The 20,902-nt window shown below is 29.4% G+C and overlaps 1 protein-coding gene across 1 annotated transcript in view; it reads left to right on the forward strand.

The window, feature by feature from the left end:
* Positions 1 to 20,902, forward strand: part of LOC113551582 (rhoGEF domain-containing protein gxcI) — a 65,684-nt gene that overhangs the window by 36,518 nt on the left and 8,264 nt on the right. Inside the window, 1 exon segment of the mRNA XM_026953901.1 lies at positions 10,243 to 10,306. The gene's annotated coding sequence lies outside the window, so the exon portion shown is untranslated.

Raw genomic sequence — 20,902 nt, forward strand, 5'->3', positions numbered from 1 at the left:
CCTTTTATTATTTAATGTATCAAAATTAATGCCAAAAAAAAAAAGAAACAAAGCTTATTTTTCATAAGAAATATCTACTTAACATTAAATTCAATATTAGTATAAAAAATCTTTTTTCATCAAAAAGTTTAAACTATTTTTAAATGTTTCTACAATAATTTAACTTCTTTATAAATTTTAAAACATTCTAAAAATCCCACGAATTAAACAAGCAATTAATATGCAATTATCATGCGAGTAAAATTTACTCTAAACATCACTTCCGGCTACTGAATTTTAGCTACTTTCTAATTTCCATGAAACTTTTATTTTTTTTTAAGTTGAAAAATAGACATAAAAAAACATATACCAATCAATATTCTATTTTGTTGAGTTAATCGGAAATATTGTTCAAGTTGAAATTAAAATATTATGTCAAACTATTACGACTACTAAACCTTTTGTCTGAACAATCGTCTATAAATTACCCTATGCAATCAGGTATAACTGTTCACAGTTCTTTGAGATACTGAATTATTAAAATTATGAAATTAATAAAACCTTCAACAAATAATTAATAATATAATAGATTTATACATTTACATTATAGATTTTAGATTGTTTAGTTATTAATTTTTGAATGTATATAAAAAAAGTACAAAAAAAAATGTAAATTATTATAATTAATAATCATACATTCGCACTTTGTTAAATTAAAAATCTATCGAAAAAGTATTTAAAAAAAAACTCAACTAAATAATAAGTAAAACTTAAGTACATGTAGTAATTAATGACTTAGTTTCAGCCTTCGTATAAGTATGCTGAAAGATATATATTTTTATTATTATTATATTTATGTATTATAATATATTATATATTAAATAAATAATTATTTAATAATAAGTACATGTGATGAATTATACTTAGACTATTAAATGTCATGAGCATTAAGTGAAGAAATCATCTACCTATCGATAAAACTTAAAGTGACTTTATGGCGTTATGGCGTTGATTTTAATCGTAAATTGGTGAAATAAATCTGAAACTGAAAATTAATTTAAAAAGTTGTTTTTAATCTGAAACAGTCTCTATAATTTAAAATAATTCACATTAAAGTAAATTTTATATGGTAAAAAATATTTAACACTAAATTATAGTTTACACATTACAATTATTGTCACCATATAGATTTGCGAATATGTTTTTAATTAAATACATAAAAATAAAGATTTTAATCTAAAAATTAAGTATTTTCTGATTTATAAAGATATTAAACTTCAATTACATTTAATTGAGTTTTAATAAATAATTTCGAAGCCTTTTTCAAAGTTATATATTATTAGATTTTTTTAAATACTTTGTAATGTTTTTTTTATTTTAGTATGCTTTATTAATTAGCCAACTTGTTAATAATAGCATCTTAATGTATGTTGAATCAATAATTAATAATTACACCTACGTTTAATCAACACATTTATTAACTTAATACTTTTGAAATTAGATTAAATCATTATTTAAATTATATTTATTAACTCATTTTAATTAATTATAAAAATACTAGAAATGCATATATAAGTTGGCAAGTAATAATGATTTATATCTTACCAATCGAGATAATAAAATAATAAAATATAAGAATAATATACCTTACACAATTTTACCCTTTAAAAAATAATATGCAACAAAGACCTTGCGTTTTAAAATCAAAAGGTAATAAGCACAATATTATTAATGAATATTAAATATTATAAACGTTATTTTTAAATATCTATATTCACTTGTTTTTTAAAACAATTATTTTTAAATTATTTTACGATGTATAAACATTTATAGATTTTTTTTACCGCTGTAAGGTTGAATTATCAATATTAAAAAAACATAAAAAACTGGAAACTGCCAAAAAAAAATATATATGTAATGTTCGTTTAAATTTCAATATTGTTTTTATTTTTCATTTAATATAATATTATTATATTATATCTTCCAAAATGATCAGTTTAACGTGTTTTTTTTTAAAGGATAAGAAAGGAAGTTTTAAGTCCCTACCATTATTTTTTATACGAATATGGTTTTTTTATACATATATAACATATTATACACTCATAATCGATACTAATCAGAACTCCCGCTGTTTGAATCGTTGTTGGATACTAATACATCATAACCTGAACGATTATGTTATGATATGTAATTATAAGAGCACTGCGAGTCACGACCTCGCGTGCATCCAACGTCTACCAACCATGCTGGTGGGCTGTACGGTTTTTACATCGTGCGTATTGGAGGGATTTGTTTTTTAGATAACGGAGAGTCTTAAAAATATTTTGCTGTACCTACATAGTATATTATATGAAATACAACGACGATCATTCATTTTAGGTTATATTATTATAGAGTGATACACCGTGTATAATCACCCCCGTGATGTTATCCTTAATTAATTTATTCAAATTACGATGCTTGGAATTTTTAATTATACTCAAAAACCATGCTTTTTGATTAAAGCATTTAATGAGTGATTTGTGGTAATGAAATTACTTTTTTTATACCGATAACGTTTGCTTGTATAATTATTCTTCAATTATACAGCTACAAAAACATTATGGCAACAAGTACATACAATATTATACAGCTCGTGTTTTGCCTAATGTGATTGTTGGTTTAATAGAATTTATCGTTGATTGTCACTAAAATAAATACCAAATCATACTTGCTGACTTCCCTTGATCGTTAATTATATTACTGTCTAGTTCTATCTATGGACGATTCGTGCGTGTTTTCAAACTTATGTTATGCACACATTAACATCAGTAGTCATTCGTAACATCTTCGTGTGTTCCTCCTATAGGCTCCAGTACACATAGTATATAATCGACCGATGCTATGCGAGTAGTATAATATAAGCACTACCTTTATCTGATTAGTTATTATTTTTGAGTGAAAGACGAAAGTCGTCTTCTCACTGCGCGGACGAGATCTCGCTAAGTCACCCAAATGTTCTCTACTCACTGAAATGGTGCAGCTAAAAGGTGTTTTGGATGTTAAAACACACCCCTTATTAGTTGTATTATTTTATGCAAAAGTTATGCTTTAGATTTCTACAAACTATCTTGTCATATGGTTCTTTATAAGTTCTATTCCATATTTGATATTAGTAATATGAAAATTGATAACTATGACGATAATAGTATGTTAACCGCTTATACTCCACAAGTTATATTTAAATTAAAAAAATTATAATAACCCATCAAAAAAGTCCTGACTTCGCATCTCGAATACAATATATATATTATTGGCATTATATAATATTATGTTACCGACAGTATATTTCTTTGTACAGATCTATGCTCTTATATAATACTATTCAAATACCGAACCATGTATTGGATACGAAAATCCTATAGCTTTAGTAGCTACTGTGCTATTGCGATTATCACCTGATCTAAACGTTATAATCATCAGACAACCTGCCGTATCAGACATACGCGCGGGGTTGCGAGAAAATCACAAACTAAATTATAATATTGGTGCGCTATTCATACACATATATCATATTATAATATACAACACACACGTTGCAACGATATTATCCCGTTTTATGGGTCACGAACGATTTAACGCTAATAAATATTCATATACAAGTTACTTATTATACGCGCACACATTCTGTAACAGCGCGATGCTAATAGGCAACTTTGTTCTACATCATGCACTATTTAATGCAATTGCTACTATAACATTATATATATGTACACATGCAAATATAATATATGAAATTCCGATATGCGTTTTTAATTTTCACATACTTTAAACCACAATAACGCGTTTGGCGCATGTAATTCCGCTCTGGATTTTTACCGGTCGTTTATCGTGTACGTATATAATATTATAAATTATAATATACCCATGTGCATATTGTTTGTATGCATACATTTATATATATATATATATATGGTATGTAATCGCTAATTTAAATCTAATACTTATTTGTGGTCACAGTTTTAAACCACCTTTGCTACTATAGGTATATTATACGTATGTGTTCTCGGCTGACATATTATGTACGCTCCTCAAACAATATTTCAACATTGAATGAATAAAAATCAAAACATTTGGGCGTCCCGTTATTGTCTGCGAGATCGTGAATCCACGGTGGATCGTAGTTATGATAATCGATATATTATAATGTCGGTTGAATACGCTCACGTAGATTTCAACGATTATATATTCTAATACGACGGGACATTAGGACCATTAGGTACCTGACCATAACACTATGGTATACTTACATAATAAATAATACATTAAAATTTATATTAAAATATTGATTGCTCTATTTTTTTCGCTGTTCGCCACTTCCGCAGAACGCTTTGGTTCGACGTGATCAAGAGATCTACACGAGATGTAGTGACTTCGTGCAGACGAAATCTCTATGGTATAATATTATTATAATAAGAAATGTAAGTACCTAAGATGGGTTTGGCGTTTCTAAATCGCGATGGCTACAAGGGTAAATGCGGACACATGAATGAAGTGAAATAAACAATGAACACACACGTCTAGGAAAAATTTCGCGTCTGTCTAGCGTTGTGCGAGTACACAATCGTCTATAGGTACACACATTTGCGAACGCGCGCGCACTTACACGAACACGGACTTGATATACTTTTTTTCTTCGTTGGCAATGCGTTTTCTGGTCACGATTGATCATTGTCCGCACTGTTCGAATACCTGAGTATACACATATACATATTATATTGCATTAGTCATGCTGCATTACATCTGGGAATAAAATTCGTGTACTTAATGACCTCGACACCGAAGAATATATAACCTCCTAGATAAATACGACTAAGACAATTATAGTACCTATATACATGTATGTATATGGTTCATATTTTATTTTTGCATCGGGAATTTATAATGCGAAAATAAAAAAAAATGTAACTACATTTATAATCACTCGATCAAAACAGCAAGTAGGGAAAATAATATTATTTCGCGTTTACAAGGGTTTATAATATTATTATTATAAACACATTTCCTCATCCTCTCTTTCTTTCCAAGAGAGAGTTAAAAAATGTCTAGGATTATGTATTTAATAATTACATGCGCCCATAATATTGTTAAGCTTTATACGTACTGTCAAAAGCATTTCGAAATGTACGCAGTTCGTGAAAACGTCAGTGCATATGTTTATCTGGCCTAAAAAAGTCCTATACTTTGACACAGCCTTGCGTTACAGCCTTGGCCTCTTATGAATTCTTTTGTGCTCTATCTAGTTATATTTCCAAGAAACCAACCGCAATAATTATGATGATAGCATAGAGTACATGTATAGATACAACCCGCGAGGAAATTTTTCCTAATTCACCTAATGGGCGGCTGAATTAAGAAAACATCAATCATTAAAATGAAATTGAAATGTCAGCTGTGTCCATGGTTGGTTGGGCGTGTATCTCTATAATATAATGGTCACCTGAGTTTCGCAACACAGGTCCAATTAAAAATTTGCGAATATTATATTAGTGCAAGGACTTGGGTAAGAAATTCGGGTAATGCTGGGCATTTTATTTCTTTTCATCTCGAAGGACGTTGTACTAATTTGGGTCTATCGATCAATTGACTATGAACTTTATAAAAAAAAAACGAACTAAATGTGGTACAAAGCTATTTTAACAATCATAATAATAACAAGTCGTAATAATAATTGAATATAGGTTTGATGTTTAGATTGAAAAAAATATTTTATCAATTGTAGTCATGGTAGTTTTCAATAATATTGCAGCATTATACAATTCGGAAGTCCTATTATTACAAGCTGCGAAACGTGAACTACAGTGATTTACCGCCTATACGCTTCTATAGAATTGACAGTTGTGAAATAAAATTCAACAGGCTCAAATAAAATGTAAAAAAAAAAAAAATCATTAAAGCATTTTGAATATTCAACAACGGATATTTACTGATCATTTTCAAAATACTTAACTGCAGAAAATAGATCGTTCAACTTTAGAAGCCCAGCGTATCGATTTTATTTTAATTTATGCGTTCAAGAACTATAATTTCGGGGTATGTATATTGATAGCATTTAAATCGAAATCAAAACGTCTATTACAACATAATAATAACAGTTGTATGTACTAAATTTTCCCGCATGTGACGATACGGTGAAGTATTGCTATCAAATTTATAATAAAAAATCAATGGTAATATGTTAAATAGTAATTAATGCATAGTCGGTAATGTGAAATGTAGCAAGCACCTGTGAACATATAACTGCGGTGGGACTTAACGATGTTTTGCGAAGACGCGAAATCATCTGACACTATATCGCTGAGTAATGAGAATATTTTGCGCCGCTATAATATGGTTGATGTTTATAAATTTTACACAGCCACTACCATACGTTTGTCACTTTCAACAGTGCCTTCAAAGCGCGTTTGCCGCAGTCGTGTGCATAATAATATTATTATATATATTGTTGACTGTTTTTCTTTAAGGTCGTTTTAATATTATAATATACGAGTGCAGTATCGCTTTAGAAAACGACACGAAACCGTGACAATCGTCACGCAAGTGCGTATATGTTATGTCGGAATTTTATTGTTTTATTAATGCGAACAAACCATCTCGTCTCGTTATTGTTTTAATATATTATTATTATTATCGTATTCGCACCAGCGGTGCCGGCGGCGGGCGATATAATAATAATATTATAACCATGTTCCACTGCAGCAGCCTGCTGGCCGCCGTTTCCGAGCACCTTTTGATTTATTTATATGCTAATGAGACGGGAGAAAGTCTGGTGGTTTTTTTTTTTTTGTTTTAAATATATTCTTGAGACAAATCCGCCATGTGCGGATAAATGGTTTTAATGAGACATAAAAAAGTATTATAATACAAAAAGTATTCTCGTCGTACGGGAAAACGACTTATACCTTTATGTGAACACGACATGATTGCGGGATTGCAGATGTTATGCTTACGCGTAGAGATATCGTAGGGACGATAAGAATATGTTGAGCGATCGTCACGGTAAACGACGCGTGGTTTACCGTTTTTTCCTTAGTCAATTTTTGTGAATTTTCCGTGATCAGTAATAAAATAAACACAATACTGAAATTTGTTTGGTCCTTAAATGCGTTTGTTAGTGACGCCAGTATGCTAATAACACATTAATTTTTTTTTTACGGAATACTCTACATATTATTATATATAGCATTATGGATACACTTTAACTGTTACTCGTGTAAGATCATTTTGAAATTTCCTCAATATAATATATGTAATGTCATAATATAAATTGTAATATTATAAATTATCACATCGACCTAAAAAATATATTATGTTTTTTATGCTAGCGATCCTCCGTCGATGCTATTGCTCGAGTATAATGCCGATAAAAATACAATACTTCGACAGAACGTGTTTACATGTGTGAAGATCCGTTATTAAACCCATTTAAATATAAGATTTTTTAAGATCGTAAACAGCTAATAAACGATATTTTAAATGGAAATATTTTTGTGACCATCATCCCTGTTTATTTAGCATTCCTAAACTCGTTCGAAGATTATAGTCTGGTTTTCAATAATATTATTTATCACAGATATAAATTTTATTTTATACATTTATGTGTGTTTCTTTAAGTTGCTATAGTTCCTAATTCTGAAAACGCTGTTCAGAAGAGCAGCGGAATACATGAAAATATAAAACAACCTGTACTTATATTATACAGGACTATTCAAAATTATTTATCTAATCTCAAATTATAATATATATTTTAAGCTTAAGATTAAGTCTATAATTCTACATTTTATATATGGCTCCTCTTGGTTACACGCAACTACATCTAATCGATAGTTAAATAAATCCTATTTTTACTATACAGCATACCCATTGCAATTTACTGTGCCAATTTTTAAGTTCTTCTGTGGATGATGTTTATAAGTAGTACGTACACAGTATTAAAACATATCTCCAAAATAAGTAGGTCATATGGCGTAAGAACTATGAGTCCTGTACCAAGCAACAGATGAATCATTTTGAATAATCCTATACATTTAGTATTACAAAGAGGTTTACAACAATAATTTTTAATTAATATACTAAAAATAGAGGGATAAAAAATGTGTACTCTTACATGAAATTTAAAAAAGTTTAATCTTATAGTACATTATTTGCATATAAAATATTTCAATCTAATAATACTATATATACCTACTCATAAGTCAGAATTCGCTTAACTAATATATCTTTAAAAACGACTATTGTTTAAACACGGATGTCGAATTACGTATGTTTTTACATTTGTCCTTTAAATTTGATAGTAAATCAATTATTAAAGCTAATAATAATAAAAAATTAGTTCCGTTCAACGGAAATTTACTATGTTTTACCACGTTAGGAGATAACACGTCATCTAGGTGGGCGTCATATTAAAAAAAAAATTATTTAGTTATACTCAAAACATTATAATGTTAAATTTACGTAAGTAATAAATAAATATATACATAAGGTAATACATGAATATATATATATTAACCAACTTTGCCATTTATCATTTTTCGTTTTACAATAGTTGAAACTTATAATTCAAACACAATTATTATAATAATTAATTTTATGGTTTTCCATATCTTAATTTAGAGCATATTTTTTTATGTACTCGTAAAGTGTAAACAGAAAAACTAAAGACAAATTAATCGAATGCTTAAAGCCGACGTAAATCCAATATCGTTAATATTGGTGTTCTCTTTATGTGTTGCCACCAAAAATATGTTCAAAATTAAGATAGAAAATCATGATTGAATGTCATAAAACTAATCATTGTAATAAAATTGTTTTTGTAAGTGATTGTAAGATTTCTTTTAAAAACAATATATTTGTAAACATTTTTTACGATTTCACTGATTATATAGGAATATAGTATGTAAAATGACAACTATTTAGGAAGATAAAGAAATATTTTATTTATGTGATTCAAAACTTAATTTAAAAAATATATGAACCACACCTACATGAGTTGTAAAAATAAGTTATAACCAAGATGCATTACGCTGGCATCCGCAAGTTGGAAAATATACTCAAAACCAGTACTAAAATTTGTTATTGAATTTGTATGTTATTGTAATTATATTCCCAAAATTTTTACAATCCCCGAACCTATGGAAAATCAACTTTTCTTTTTGGATACCAGAGTAATGCTATACCCACATCCGTACTTACAATTTTTATTGTAGATAATTATAACCAGTACCAACATTTTTTTATTAAATAACAAAATAACTAATATATATTACTTAAATAATTAATAATAATAATTATTATTAAATAAAATAATAATTTAATATATAACTTCAATAAAACATTTTAAATGAACTAAAAATCATAATCTATAAATTATTAGTAATCTTAAACTCTTATGTTTTATGTATAATAATAGAGAATCTTCCAGCCAAAATTTCGATCTGCAGTTCCGCAACGGTCTGTTTTGGTCGACGCGGTCAACGTACCTATATAATTCACCTAATTCGGTTTCCTATACAATATTATAATAACGCCAATCAGACCGTGTTATTATTGTTATTAATAGTTTATGCTTCTCTGGTAATAATGGTAATAGTTGTAGGTAGATACTAACAATAAAAGAATAATATCGCGCTTTGCGTGCCCGCTAGTTCAGAAATCCCATAACGCACGTACCGACCGTGTACCACCTGTATATTAGCTCTACTATAATGTATAATACCTACCTAATTTCTTAATTACTCAAAACCGGTTTTGTGATTTTCTCATCACTTTTTATAACCGTATATTATTATATGCGTTCCTATTGCAATGTTATATATATTTTTTTTTATTTCTCTAAGCAATGTGTATTATTAGTATTTAGTATTTACCTACTGTTGTTGTGCAGTGGTAAGTATACACTGCAAGATGTTGAGTGACGATGATCGGCCAAACGATACAGGGTACGCATCATCGTGACTTTGGGTACCAGCTGTAGCAGAATGTGCTATTAAAAAACATAATAATAATATTATAGCCGATATAAACGAGCGTTTAGATTGTAGGTCATTTTCGTCAGGTCCGGATTCCTCGTGTAAAGTGCAATAAACTTAATTTCTGTTATTTGATATTTCACTGTATAATATTATATGCCTGGTCAAGGAGAGAAAGAAACAAATGATTTTCCAACACGAGATGTACCTACATGTTGCGCGGCCGTACATTTATTTATTTATTTTATTCTTTCAGACGCGGTTTAATGGATATCGACGCACATAATTCAGACGAGCCAAGTCGGTGCACGATGTACCAAGTACGTAAATCGATGATAATATTACACACGTTCTAGTCCAATTATCATCAAAAAAAAAATATATATATAATAAAAAATAATAATGTGTAAGAAAATTCACAAACTCGTCGATGGTCTGTAGGTCGCGGTAATAAATCTATGATACAAGATAAAGTCGCGGCTTTTATTTATTCGATGGAAAACATTTTGTCACGACAAACTCTTGTAAATTATAATATTAAACTGTACATCTAAAAATAATAATGTTAATAATGATAAATAATAATTTTATAATTTACTGCTCCATCGACATGTAAATTAGCTTCAAAAAGCAATTAGCATAATACATAAGATTATTATAATATGTATATTCTTTAAATCACCTGGAGCGTCGTCATGCGTTTTCTCCGCGAAAATCCACATAGGATTTTAAAATGCAGAGGGCATAGCGGTTTATTTATTAATTTTTTTATACAGCCGTCTGATTTTTATAATATACGCACACCATACCCCTACACCTAAATACAATAATATTATTAATAATGCTATGCGGATTTCTATTATATGTTAATTTTGGTACTATCTATGGACATACATTGTGTTTATATGTGCGGTACCCAGCCGTTGTACCATTTGATACGTATGACCGGTTTTCGGCAGAGCAAAATGTTATGTTTGTCGCCGAAATGCATAATGTTATAATATTATGATAATAATATGGTCGCAGTGGCCCGTATGGATATTACGATTAAATGTGACACGCCACGGAGTATTTGTATTTGATTTCAAAACTGTCGTAACTGCTTGAATCCGGCTGGTCCTAAAACGTAGAAAAACTGTCGGTACAAGTTTGATACAACAACCCAATTTTGTTTTTATTTTACAACCAATTGGATAAATTCCAAAAAGCATCCAAAACATTAAAAATTTAGTCGGGCATAGATGTGATGAGTTTATTATTTAAATAAGTAGACAGCGTATTATCATATCGATTAAGGTCGTAAATTTACCATCATAGGTCTCGCAATGATCCGCCTTAAGTGTTCTCGTATTAATTTACTAAAATTAAATTTTCTAAGAAAAAAAAAAACAAATTATAAATACTATTCGTAACGGTTTCTTAATTACTATGTTTTTGATGAGAGAATATACTGAATAAGCACAGCTAATTATTTTCTGTATAAAACTGTATGCATGGTTGAAAGAGATGACTGATGTTTTTGTAAATTTTTCTTATTTTGTATCAGCGTTATATACCTATAGGTATAATAGGTATATATATAATTACAATTTTTAAAAACGCGCTTTCCAATTGAAGAGATTTATTGGAATCGATTGAGTAGGTACAACGTACAAACGTCCTTTTAAAAAAAGCAATTCTTTTTTTTGGGTACACAAATAACAAAATTACTATTAGCTTATTCACATTGCGATTTTTAGTTTAAACACTCGAAGATGCTTAAATAATTAATTTACTTTGGTTGGAAATTTAAAATGTGATTTAATTAGATAGGTACACTATAAATAGTTATTCATTTTTTTTCATATATTATGTTTGTTTTCAAATTCAAATATATTTTTATACAAGAAAAAATATATTAGAAGAATTCCTTAAAAATATTTTACAACAATATTCTTTATAATTTATTTTGTTACCAAATTACAATAAAAATTACATTTATTTTTCAATATTGTTTAACTTAAATATCAACTTGATATAGTTTTACAGTAATGGTATTGCATTCAAACAACCGAAAATAATTGTGTTATAATTTAAGAATACAACTAAAACTATGTAAATATTTTTTAAAGTTGAAATCGTTATTGAAATATAGATTAAGATATTTAAACAAACAATAACAATAAAATATAAATTACTTACAATAACTTATAAAAAAAATATAATAATAATTTAATGAACGCCCTCAGCCATATTATTCACGAGTTTGACGAATGAAACATTATTGAAGGCTAACAGAGAAGTAGGTACAATAATAATGCACGATGAAAATTGTTAGTTTTTTCTTTCATTGAAACTGTTGATTGTTAGTAACTAGACATGAGGCCAAATGAATAACGAGAAAATTTCGTGAGGACTGAGGACAATGTCAGCAGCTTTTTGTTAAAAAATATATAATAATAATAGAAATGTATCTACCACTAGAAATTAGGTCACGTTTGTGGTCATGCATGTATTCGCCTGCACCAGAGGATTTAAACTAGTGAAATAAATTTAAAGGGTCATAAAGTGATGTAACGATTAAGTTTCAGAAAATAGAATCTCAAGGGTTTTGGCAGGCGTGTCGTATAGGCAATTCCGGTACATAAAGGAGTGTACATAATATCCCGGACACCGTTTATTAGAAGTCCCTAAACGTAGCATTAATACAGTAATACAATTCAAATAAAATAAATTAATCATGATAAAATATGTTTGTATAAGATTTTAATAGAAAGTTTTCCTTCTTTAGTAAATTGTAATAACGGATATCATTTGATCTTACCAATCAACTGCCAAATAATATGAATTATTCAGTTAGTTATAAGCAGGGCTCGGAAATTCTAACAAATGCAAAATTGTATTTTGCTATTTTTTGCATATTTACGGTTTTTACTGCTAGGTTGCTAATTTAAGGTTTTCAGCACTATTTTTGGGTATATTTTCACATAAATACATATTATAGGAGCTATTTTGCTAATTTGGAGTTGTAAATGCTGTTTATGGGCATATTTTTAAAAACTAAATTTAGTTAACCTACCAAACAGCCGCCTAAAAATATGTTAACGAAAACAAATTGTTATATTTTAAGATGGTACGTATCCAAAATAAATGGCCTTAAAATGTTGTTATCGTCGATTAAATCAGACGATTCCGTTCGTTTCCAATAAATTATTCATTTTTATAATCGTATCAGTCACATCGTACTATCGCACCATCATTGGATTAGTTGTATTATCGTGCTGCAGTCGTATTCCTGTCGATACCTACTATTATACTCTATGAAAAACATTAAAAATCTGTAAAATTAAATATATCTTATATTAATTCACGTTTAAATAAATTTGTTTAAAATTTTATTTTACACATTTTCTAATTTTTAGCTATTTATAGCGCTGATGTTAATGTTTTTATGTGCATATTTAAGCGATAAAAATTAATTTTTTTAGTGCTATAATTTCCTAGCCCTGGTTATAAGCTTATAACATTAAAATCTAAAATAGTTACATCTAATACAAAAGTTCAAATACTGGAGTTTCATAAAAATTGTGTAAATGGCAGTTCTATTGGTATTATAAATACTATTTTTAAAATATATTGACCACTAAATGTATTTATAAATTTAATCCCTGTCTTGAATAAATTAAATGTTAGTAGTATTAACAACTATTATACTACATGCTGATTCATTAGTATTTTGCGAAAACTAGGGAGTTAAAATTCGATCTTGTTTTATAAATCATCGTTGGATATTTATTTTTATAATAGACCATAAACTGAATAGATTGACATCGACGATAAATAAGGTTTATTTTGTTGTCATAATCGCGTTCTTAGTTGGTGTGGGATTTCAAATGTGTGTTTACTAAACATTGAACGCGTTGTCCATCTTAAAAAAAAAATAGTAAATCATTGCGATCCACTAGTTATACTGAAGCTAAGGCTCAGCTACGACAAGCGTTGTAGATATATATTATATATATAATATACGCGAACACGAGTAGGAAAAAATACGTTCGTTTTAAAATGCCTTAACCTCAATATATTAATGACGAATATACGCCGGTCATTTCGTATTGGACCGACATATATTATATTCTTAGCACAATGAACGCAATTTATTATTTATTTTCTCTCGTTTATTAGTTTTGCCTCCCGACAAAACTAGAGTTCAATTTTTCTTTTTAGATTAAATCATTATAACTATTTTTTTATGGTGCCAATTTGCTATAAAGACATAAAGACACAATACCTAGTATATACATATTATATATTACATACACATACATGGTGAACTGCGATAATAATGACTTGTTTAACACTCGGTGAGTGCAACGGCAGCGGAAGGAGGACGCGACCGTCACATTGTGTGTAAAACGATATAGGATGAATTACAATAAAATTATTTTCACCCACTGATTGTCAAATCTACAACGGGACCCATATACGTATGTTATATAATTTATATATTGGTGTGTAGTTACTATATAGTATACACATAAGATAGGTTGGGTTGTACTATTGTAGTATGAGAAAATGATTATTTTTATTCGTATATAATCGTGTTTTTAAATGTTTAGTATTTTTGTAGAATATAATGTAATGAAATTAAAATGTGAAACATACTACAGAAAATAGCATACCATATTAATATTGTAATATTGTAATACACATAACCTAATGTGTCAATTATTAAAGTAATTAAGGAAGTAAACGTTAACGATCCGTTATCAAACAATACGTGTTACGTGCGTATGTACATATTTTATTCGCGTGTGATACGATTTCTGAAGAATAATTTAATTGCAACTGCACAAAAGAATACATATACAAGAAAACAATCGAACTTGTCGAAAGTATATGGATAATTATATGACGATGATAATTCAAATATACTATGATATATACAGGATCATCAAAGATAAATAATATTATTCTGTTTCAAAGGTGATTGGTGTGGTGGGTATGTAATATGAAACTCGTGATGTCTGCGATCGATGAGAATATAATGATAATGTTTGGTCCACGTGTGTTCAAACAGATAATGATATTATTGTAATATGTGATGACACCTACGACACTAAATATCTGTAGTGTCATATTATCATGGTTAAACGGTGTACATATTTGATTTGTTTTCGAAAAACATATACCTAATATAGTAATATTATTCTATAATATACCACAGTATCACGTCTTTTTGATTCAAAAATCGTTGTGAGAGGACTCAATGATATGCAGTAGGCCATTTCTACAACAGACACTTCCGATGTCCGGATTACCGCAAAAGAGCGCATTGTATATAGTTAAATGCTATTTGAAATAATAAAAGAATATTGTTTCTATTGTTTCGAGTGAGAAATCGCAAAACTACCAATATACTGACCGTAATGCGTAATGAGTGTTTATTACTATTGATCACAGAATATCTTTATATTAATTCTGTTTCAATTGCCTATAACTGGAGCATTGTTTAGTAGAGTCTTTGATCCATGTGTGGGTGGCAAGCTCGGACTTTTATGATCATTACCACTGATATTGATAATTTAAAGTGGAATATTTTTAATAACGATTTTGCAATTTTTGTCGGTGATTATTAATCGTATATTATCGAACTTAACTGAAGTGTCATATACTTGTGGAGCTTAGACAATCAGATTATTTTCAGGCAAATGAATTGGACAGCTTGAATGGAATCCACCAAACATATAGAAACGAAGTTTTACAAAATATAATGTATCATCGTTTTGTATTATATGTTATTGATCATTATTAGAATACAGTGTTATACAGTGATACATACACATATATATACAACAATGTTTATATCGGATGCGATCATTAATAATATATTTGCATAAAACATAATGTTTAATCGACGACAAATGTTTCAAATATCTGTCAGGGATATTCATATACCGAACGCTGTAATAATATTATGTTATTATTTTTTACGATTGCATTCGTGGCACAACAATTGCGCCCACCGGTATCCGCACCATAATATTATAATATGTATTAGTAAATACAGAGTTCTGAGTTTATTATGTACATAACGCGTACCTACATAATAAAGTAGTCTACAGGTATCACACTGGCGCACTATGCGTTGACCACTGTTATTATAATTCGGAGGTACCGACAGATAATATAATATATTATACTCGTGCGTCGATCGTCGATATATATGTCGTTAGACACAACCGCTTCTGAACCGTATACACGACCGATATAATAGTAATATATATATTTTATTCGTTTGGTTATTTATTATTAAACTTTTAGTGTGTTGGATATATAGAGCAAAATGCGACCTGAGGCTATGAAAAAAAACAGGTTCGCCGCCGCCGCCGCTTTCGGTTGAAATATTAATACTTATAAATACATACGTACGCGTGTGTGTAAATGCTAAAATATCACATGCGTTGGCAACCTTGCGTTTTTTTTTTCATACATTATATTATATGCTCCACTCGCAAACGTTTGTGAGTGAGTGTGTGTGTGATGAAAGAGAAAATAAGCGACATTACTCATTCATTGGTATCCTAATTGCTAGCAGTTTTATTTTTTTATGTTCTCGGGTACTCCTACTAGACGTACACGCGAGCACACCACCGTACACGTCATATTAATATATCGCATTTATTATTATGTTTTTATAATATCACAAGAGGAAAAAATCGCACGCGGAATCCGGGGAGTGCTGCAGCAGCAGTTGTGAAGTGAAATTATTGCAGCGCCTGGACGCGCGCGCCGACCGGCTCGTGGAAAGATCACGAACGCCGCCGCTCGATCTTAGTAAAATAAAATGTCCCAACCGCTTTCCGATATTCGAGAAAACGAATTTATTTAAATTTATCACAACCATAATAATATGTCCATGACCGTAAATATATTATGATAACGGCTCTGAAACCGATTGGTGCAGTGTAACTGTCCAAGATTATAGGTCATAATATTATTATCTATAGATATACTCAGTAATATAACGCTCTGTCCAGGTGTAAAAGAATAAATGTATAGTGCTATGTCATAGAGACATAGAACATAATATTATTACTATTCATAAATCAGAATTTCATTTCAGTATCTCACAAAAATTTTCCCTTATGAATGTAAAAATTAAGAGGACGTCATACCCGCATATTGACGTGTTATCTCCGTCTTACGAACGTAAAACATAGCGAATTTACGTTCAGCAGAATCAATTCTATGCTGTTAGCTTTAATGTTAGAGTCAATTTATCTATTATTAAACTTAAAGGAAATAATAGTATCTAGGGTATCTCATAGGCTTTTAGTTATATCTTAATTCTTAAGTGAGTTATAGTTATGTAAAATATTAAAACTTTAAAATGCTCGTAACTCGCTTAAAAATTAAAATATCAATAACAGCCTATGATATGCCTTAGTTAATAATATAATTACCTTTAAGTTTGATAATAAGTAAATTGATTCTATTATTAAAGCTAACAGCATAAAATTGAATCTACTGAACGCAAATTTGCTATGTCTTGCGTTCGTAAGACAGAAACAACACATGCGGGTATGACATCCTCTTAAAGTATATACGTATAAGATTTGATAGAAATTATAATTCCCAAACAATTACCCATAAGTTAAGCTTCTACTAAAGAGTTTTTAAAACATAATCTTTTAATTAGTCTTAGATTATTATTTTATACGTTTTAATCTTATGCTTTTATCCCCTCTATTTTACATAATATATTCTCTTGCATACATATGAAAAAACTGTTGTGACTCACGTGAAATTCTGACCACTTTATATTTTATACATGTATTTAATATCTATAATAATTACGTGTAAACATATAATGAAAACATAGTTGTCAAATTTTTCGAGCACTACATAGGCACAACTTGTACGAAATCGAAAACAAACTGTAATACATAGGTACTTCCCCGTTAAATATACGTAAACGGTGGAAAGCGTTATCGAAGGTGCTAAAATGATTTATATAATAATGTTATTATGATCGTATATAATATTTCTGATAACAATAAATAATAATAATTATTATCGTGTTATAATAATAGGCATCTTCTGACTGCCACGACGCGGCTGCCTCGGATAATAACAATATGTAAAATAATAGCGTAAGTCGAAAATCAGATGTATTTATAAAATTTTAATGTGCAAGTATAATATTATTATTATTATGCTCCGACGGTGCATTAAAAAGCTTACCAGTTACTGGTTAGTGGTTAGAGGTTAGGTGGAGGAATGTATATACGCGTATTATATCTAATAACGATCTCCCTTTTGCTCGTGTATCATTAAACTGCTGCAGCAGCCGTTGTGGTGTCTCTCGTCATAATAATTTTCTAGAAAGCTATATATCGTATTGTTCGTGATCCTTTCGGCTGTAGGTTTCTCGAAAACTGTATGTATATACATATAGCAGATACAGTCACCCGACTGTCCCATTATATATTTATTATATTTAACAAAAAACAAAAAAAAATACTGACTTAACTGAGAGCCAAAATTATAATTATATACTAATGAAACATGCATAAGTTTGTACATGATGTAGATGAGTATTTGATGATGCCTTAACGAGTATTATTATTTGCAATTTTTATTTTTTACGTTTAATTTCTCTCCGGTTTCCACTCAATTGTCCTTGCCAATTATTGTCTAGTGTTAGTGATTTGTGCACCGTACAAATATCATTTAAAATATTTTGATAGTTATTATTATTCACACTGGCATACTGTAGCGGTGGGTTCAAGAAAGAAAAAACCGTTGGGAAAAATAATATCATAGTTACGAATATTTAATAACCATATTTCTGTCACGCCTTATCGAGAATATATATATTATACATTAGATATTTACTATATTGCAAGTGGACTGTATAGAAACACACCAAACTCGTTTTTATACAAACTGCAATTGTTTTGTTGTCGCTTTTTTTTAACCCATCTATGTGTACACCACTGTGGTTTAATTTCGAACAACCATTGAATCATTTCCCACGAAACAAAGATATTGCGATGATTCTTATCGGCAGTTCAAGTAAAACTTGTCAGACACCGACACCATTATAGACAATAATGAACATTATGCAATTACTGACTTATATTTTAGAATTGTTTATTTCAATGATACGAGTATTAGACCGCTTATTATAATTTATTATATATATTATTAGATATGCAATATATATATATATATATATTATTGTACAGTACCTTTATTATAGGTACGTAAGTTACGTCTACCGTTATAATAAATTATATTATTACCTACCATCAAAACTCATAAATTATACTTGAATTTAAACTTATTAGGACACAAAAATTCGATAGTATGCATTTATGTCTAGTATTTTTTACACAACATAATCGAAACAAGTGTATTACTTATCAGAGTAGGGTTGGTCATTCGTGAGAGCATATTGTCAGAAACTAATAGGAAATGTATACAAAGATAAAAAATATTTAGAATATATAAATGTTATATTATATTTATATACACACCGACAAATCCACTTCACTAACTCAGTGAAAAAACATCGCGTAGTAACAATAAAACAAATCATTAAAATTAGAAAAGTTAGCTATTATCTGTCCCCCGTGCGCCTCGTGCTGTACTCGTGCTGTTCATAGCTCATGTAATTGATATCTGTAACAAATAAACTTAAAATGTGTAGACAATATCGATTGAAAAAATCAATATTTAACGAAACAAACAAAACAGTAAACAAATGTTAGAATAAATATAAATTAACCGAACAGAATTTCTCTTTGGACGAAATTACGATTTAACTAAATTCATTGAACCTAATATTTGTGAATCGATATTCTAACTAAATGTTGCCCTGATTTTTATAAAATTAATCACCAAGTATAAAATGGAATTTTCATGCACTAAAATTTACAGAATACTTACCTATAAGTATAAAGGTAGTTAATTGTTGGGCTTTAATTTCAATTGGTTTCAGTTTTGGTAATCCAATTCAAGTACGTATACAATATTTTACGTTCATATTATGCCAATCTTATAAAGACCATTAACGTCCATGAACACTATTTCATTTATATGCGAATGATTTATCATCACGCGACAGCCGCAAATATATTATAACATTGTGTAGTTTACTCTTTAAGAATATTGACTTAGGTACATATAATATTATAATGCAGAAACTTGCAATACCTACTTAAAACTATTTAATTTAGAGCGTGTGATAATAGCACTGATATAATGCCGTTTTATTATTTTTGCAATGTTACATAAATCCGTATAAAATATATGAAGGTAATATAATACGACTCATTATGGAACCCTCGTTGATATTTTACCCCCATGCGCCGCCCGGCCGTGTTCGTGACACACATATTGTCTCGACTTCGTGCACCGAAGCTTTCTCAGCTCCCCATTGCTTACTATCGTATATATATATACACACCTCGCACACGCATATACATTTATACAGGTACGCTCCGCAGTTTAGCATTGAAATGCCATGCTTCCGACATAATATAATATAATATTGTGTATTTTGTATTATAATATTATACTATGTGGTCACCAGCTAATTCGCGATTTTCTCTGTCATCACTCGTCGTTAACAATAACCACATTAATGAAATTGGCGGAGGGGTGAGGGGGGAAACGAAGGATATAGAAACATCGAATTCATGATTTGAACCCGTTCGTAGACCAGTAAGGGACAAAAACAAAAACTGATTATAATATTATTCAAAAACCGATTAACCATCGTCAACATCGTTGCCCGCTCGAATAACGCTGTATAATATTATATACACCCGTCAATAAATTATAATATTATAATAGTAAGTCCGAATCGAGAAAATATTATTATATTATTAAATGTGCGCACCGGTGCTCGTACCCATATACATAAT

The sequence above is a fragment of the Rhopalosiphum maidis genome, chromosome 2 (genome assembly GCF_003676215.2).
Source record: "Rhopalosiphum maidis isolate BTI-1 chromosome 2, ASM367621v3, whole genome shotgun sequence".
NCBI lineage: Eukaryota > Metazoa > Arthropoda > Insecta > Hemiptera > Aphididae > Rhopalosiphum > Rhopalosiphum maidis.